This window comes from Sinocyclocheilus anshuiensis, unplaced genomic scaffold, assembly GCF_001515605.1.
Source record: "Sinocyclocheilus anshuiensis isolate Anshui unplaced genomic scaffold, SAMN03320099.WGS_v1.1 scaffold227, whole genome shotgun sequence".
Taxonomy (NCBI): Eukaryota; Metazoa; Chordata; class Actinopteri; order Cypriniformes; family Cyprinidae; genus Sinocyclocheilus; species Sinocyclocheilus anshuiensis.
In genome coordinates, this window is record NW_015549590.1 from 2,076,075 (window position 1) to 2,082,445 (window position 6,371).

A 6,371-nucleotide genomic window follows, 5' to 3' on the forward strand; every position below is an offset into this window, starting at 1 on the left:
GACGAGTGCTTGCGGTGTTCGGCCAATCACAATGCACTGGGTCAGCTGGCCAATCAGAGCAGACTGCGCTTGTCAAAGGAGGGGGCTTTGTTGAAAACAACGCGTTTGAGAGAGGCGGGGCATAGAGGACCTACAATAATGTACAGTATTTGAAAAATAATGTGTTTTTTGAACATTAAAGCATGTCAACATATTCTGTTACACCAAATACACAAAATAATGCTCTTTAAAATAGCATCATATGACCCCTTTAATTACGAATCTGCCATGTCTGAAAGAAACTAGGCTGTAATCCCATTGGTATTAAACAAATGTTATCCTATATTAAATTGTGTTATTCGATTAAATTCCTGAAGCATATATTAATATATTTGTGTTAATATGTACTTAATTAATATGTTATTCTAGCTGCGCATGTAACACGTCCGAAAGAGGGCATGTCTCGGTTCAGTGGGTCAGTGGTGACCGATTCAAAATCGTTTCAACCGATTCACTGAAAAGAGCAAACTTGGACGATTCGAACATCGATAGTTCGTGAACGTTTCCTTCCACAGAGCTGTTCTGGGGCGGAGGACGAAGAGTGAGGAACAACAAAACAACATTTTTAATGTTGTAGTGAAGTGCGTAAAGATTAGTCCTAAAAACTAGATCCCGAATGTCTGAGAATCATTCAGTGTGAACAGCGAGCTGGGTAAAGAGCGCCAGTGATCAATTTCTAACAAGGAGACGAATCTATCGGGCTGCCCCGTTAGAGACTCGCGGGGAGACGGTGACACACACAAATGTGACAGCTGCAAGTGAACTGGAGCTCTTGAAGCTTTATAATGTTTAGACAGTTACACAGTCGAACATAATGTGCCAGTCATGTGTTATATTTCTTTCCCAAACATAACGGATCGCGTGGAAACAACTGAGTTGCGATGTCCTGATTGGAGGAGTGTTGGTTGCCATGGGAGTGAGTTTCCTGCGAGCGTGGCAAAAGCACAGCTGTCTTCTGGCCCACTCATAATAACATGCATTGATATGCATATTAATATTTGCACTGCATAATTTTAATAAATAATAAATAAAATACTGTTGTAACTGCTTCAATCCGAGATGTACGATGTATAGGCTATTAAAAAAATATTAGGATTTTTTTTTTTTTTACCTGCATTACTGGAAAGATTAAGAAACGTCCAAATCAAATAAAATCACGTTAAGTGACTGATTGTAGGACGCCTTACACTCAACATCCTCAGTAATTATTATCGATCTCAACCTTTCAGACTCCTGCCCTGATCATTTAACAGCAGAGCGCCTTACAGAATTGTATATGCTCATCAACAGCGCCATCTACTGTCCAATAATCACATCATAAGACGCAATACGACTCAACTACACGTTTGAACGGAAGAAAAACATCAACGGGGGAAAACCACATATTATTTTGATTCAGTAATGCAAAGTTACTCTGAAAATAAAATGCTAGAAAATATTTTCAGCCCTTCTCGTGTCAGTAACTTGCATCTTTTAGTTGAGCTAAATAACCGTGGGTTCTGTGAGGTGCGCAAATGTGATTCAGTCCACCTAAAAATTCGGTTTTAATATTTAATTAGGGTAAATATTATGATAAATGTTATTAAAATTAAAACCTGTAATCTTTAAAGATACACGCTACAAAATATTTTATATATATATATATATATTATATAATAATACAATACGGGATTAAGACGGGATAAAGAAGACTGTGAGAACGAAGAGTGAATTAGTCAAATAAATATGCGATAAAGAAAGAAGACGCTAATGCGTTAGATAACACGCATCTTTATCTGCAGTTCAGCACCTCGGACAGCTCCACAAACTGACAGCCCAGAGAAAAGTTAGAAAAAACAAATAGACAAAACTTGAACCTGAAACCAATAAAGCCCTCTAAAAGTAATACACAATGAATCCAGCAGGTCATTTCCAATACTTAGTATAAAATTCTACATATACCTTAAAACCAAAGAACCAAACAAGTGAAGAAAAACCTTACCTGATGTTGATTTTCTGAGAGGAAATGTCATATTTAGCAATTAAATATTGGAAAGAACAAAGCAGGAAGACAGTGGTGATTCAAGCAGCAGCAAGCAGCAGGATGTTTTCAAAGTTTTAACCATACTAAAAGAAATCCTAATGGAACAGTCGAGAGGCCATCAAGGCGGGGCCAGCTGCATTCAGAAATCATTAATGGACATTAGTGACTAGCCATTACGACTTCTAAAGCGGTCATTAAAGATTCATTGGGAAGTGCTGTTGATCCGGCAAACACAGGGCGTGTGTTCACTAAACTGCAGTGCTCTGGGTCAAAATTGCAGGGAGAAAATCGAACATTGTACTTCCTACTAGAGCAGAGCTTTCGTTCCTCTCACGTTACAAAGAAATGGCTGTAAAGTGATCCTTTAATGCGTCGCATAAACCAGTTATACCAGACCTTCCATTCTCCACTCAGAAGCATCAACGAGCATCTGCAGATAAACGGCAAACATTAGCTGTGCTTTTCCCTTCTGTTGTTCTCAAAGTGTCTGACAGATTTAACAGCGATCTAAGCATCCAGATAAAAGAGATTCAACACAATTCTTTTAATAAAACAGCTGCTGGTAGTCCAGTAAACTTTCACGATCTTGACAAAACTATTTGAAATAGCAGGATGGACTTTAATATCAATTCCATTCCATTAATAGCAGTCTGAAGATTTAAACCACCCAAGGTTTGCATATTTATAAGCATGAGCAAATTAATGCAGTTAGACTGATGACTGAACAAAATAATCAGCCGTTGATTGTCACAAAACAGCTAAATATAACAGTCACAATAAATATGTTTATTATGACTGAAGTAGAAAATGTTAAATGAGGCAGATCTCAGGTGATTCTCTAAAACATCACTGAAAGTGAAACCAATAAACAATCATTTCTGACCTTCAACAGCACCTTAATTTCAAGTGTATTAATAAAGGCATCAGTGTCTGTTATACCAAAGGTAAATGCAAAAGTAAGGATATAAAAAACATTGTGAAATGTAACAAGAGATCCACTGTCCAGATGAATGCAAAATGCTTTTCCACAACAATCAGATGATATTCTTTAAATTAAGGATTTGGTGGGAGGGTTCTACACTACAGCATCAGACACTAACTATATTCACTCCAAATAACATTTACTGCCAATAAGACAAGTTCACTTTATTGCATCTACTGACACACACCATTATGGTTAACTGTGAATATACTGTAAGCAATGTTGTATGTTTAATCTTGCACCATGTATCACCGTAAAATAAAAATGGCCAATAGAGAAGGAATGATTCATGAATCACTGCCTCAAAAGTGTTTATCAATGGTTTGTCCACTAGATGGCGCAAACAAATCATATTTATAAAGCTGTGCAGTCCTTCCATGACTTTATAAAGCCACTTATGTTTGTCCGATACATTATTATGTAACTGTTAATACATACCTATTACTGATATTTAGGTTATATTAATATAAGCTAAATTACAATGACCTTAAAATGGTCAATAAAATACTTATGACAAAAGGCTTTATGACAATAAAATACAATAACGTTAACAAGTCAAAGTTGAAAATTTTCCAGTTATTTACATATTTATTAGAACTTTACTCTTACTTTACTCTTCAGAGGTCAAAATGACCTCTTTTTTTTTACAACATAGATTGTAAGATCAACAAAGTGCAACAGGAATTTTTGTGGAGCCAAAACCTGACAATGGCTTTGCATTTTAGCATTTCCAAGTTCCAGAAACCTGAAGTCAATGGGCTTTTGCTAAATGCCTGAAATATAGTTTTTGGTTGAGCTCAAGATATTTTCACTTACTTGTCGTGAAAAAAGCAGTCACATAACCAGTGGCTAAATGGGATTACCAAGGTTGTTAGGGATATTAAATGTCAACACGCTAAACAGGTAAACTCATCTATCTACTCGCTAGTCCACTTTTACAACCTCACTATGTTAATGATTGCACTCTTAATGTCAGGCTTTTTACCTCTGCTGATTGTATATAGAAATATCATAAAAGTTGTTTATCTGTGAAGATTATGATAAACTAAACATGTACAAATCAAAGTTTTGTCGGTAAGAGCTTATTTTCTGCAATAATAAAAATTAAAAAATCCTATTGGGTTTTGTCAAGGGAACTAGGGTGATGCAAACTTCTCAGTTGCTTTACAAAAATACGTCATTGCTGCAGCACTCTATAAGAAACTAACACTGACAAGGACAAACAAATATAGAAATATTCATGACTTCATATGTTTTTTCTTTGAGTCAATGTCACTTGTTTTTGGAGTTGGAGTTGAATGATAAATGGAGCAGAGGGTCATTTAACACTAATGACATAAATCAAGCAACAAATTCATTTGTTTGGCATTTCAGGTCCCTGAAGATCGATTACAAACATATAGCGAATATGAAAAGACATATTGAAAAGACACTGCTATTTAGCATCAACCATAAGGTGCAGACAAAAGGCACAGAGAAAGTCACAGCTGATCAGAAGGCGCAAACAGCTTGATGATTATGATTATGGATTATAGGAGCTCTGATGAAAGACACTGCTGGACAATTAGTGTGACTGCTGTCCACTGAACATTAGCTACCTTTACAATACCTATGCTGGTTTTACAACATCCTCAGGTGGTTCAAAATTCACAATCCTCCCCCCACTAAAGAAACGCAAACCAGCGGTGTTCACTGTTTGTTCTGCATGTTTGAACTGCAGAAATGTCTCATCAGAGGGTTCACAAAAACGGACTCATAACATACAGCAAATGCCTTGCAGATGAGGAAACGGCCACAATAGAGCACCTGTTTTATTACATTCACTGCGCTATTACAGAGTTGACACACACACACACACACACACACACACACACATACACATACACACACACACACACTGATAATTGTGCCAGTTCCTGCTGACACACATAGGCACACAGATGGCCATACTGATCCTCTCTCATCGCCTGGGAACGCTCAGATATCAGCAACATACAGCCTTCTCTTCTCCAAGCACAGCCAGAAAGAATGACATCATCCCTCAAAGATGCGCAGACATCATGGCTGTGAGAGCATTCAATGGCCACTAGATGGAGCTGTTGTTAACAGACTTTGAGATGCATAGGCAGTTACAGAGAACGAAGAGCCTTTTGACCTCTGCATCTTATTTTCTAACCTCAGTGAAAGGTAGAAGGTGTGTAATATTTAAAACGCATTAATTTTTTAGTTGTGTCAATGATTATAGGTTAGTGGGAGTATTCAAAAGGTGATCACTGACACAGAGGATCAATTGGGTGTCATGTTTTACCTTTAAACAGCAAGTGGAACGAACAGAGATTAAGCTGAAAATGGCGGAGGGAGAAAGAGTGAAGATGAAGTATGTGTTGTTCTAATGTGGCCCAGGAGCCCATGAGGGTTCACAGCATCTTACTGCTGCTAAAAACAGGAGGGCCTTCTGGTGAGCGCTGGCCACTAGCTCTGTGGCAATGCAGGCGTTGTCATGGAGACAATGTCTAAATCAGTGTGTGTGTGTGTGTGTGTGTGTGTGTGTAGTAGATGGGGGAAGGGGAATATCATCCACAACCCTCTACTACCCCCCATTCCTCCTTTTTTTCTCTTTCTCTTCACGCACTGTCTTTAACAGCAAAATGGGATTTTCAAATCATGTCCATAACCAGGTTACCCGTCACATGCGGTCTGCTTTGAGCCGCTGATGTAATAAGTGTTAGACGTGAGAAATAAAATAAAGTGTAATTGGAAGAGATGAACGAGAGATTGGGAAAATAAAATAATAGGGTGGGTGCAACAGAATGAGAGGGATGGGGCATATTTGTCATCATTGAATGTTATAATAAGGAGAAGATGAATGCAGAGATCGTGAGTGACAGAAAATAAGAAAGAGCAGCAAAAAGGATGAATAAAATGAGGCTGTGATAAAAAATTAAAAAAACATTCCACCAAAGTCTAAATAAATTAACCTCCATGTTCTGTTGAAATTTGAAATGTTGAAATTTCTAAAAAAAAAAAAAAAAGATTTTTAATTGTTTTTGACATCATCTTATGCTCATCAAGGCTGCATTTATTTGATCAAAAATACAGTAAAAATATAAATATTTTTAAATATTATTACTATTACAAATAACTGTTTTATATTTTAATATATTTTAAAATGTAATTTATTCTTTTGATGGCAAAGCTGAATTTACTCCAGTCTTCACTGTCTCATGATCTTTCAGAAATTGCAAATTTCAGATTGCAAATGATTGCAAAGATACTATTTAAACTGAACTGAGCTGGATGATGACATCACTGAATTGAATGATGAAC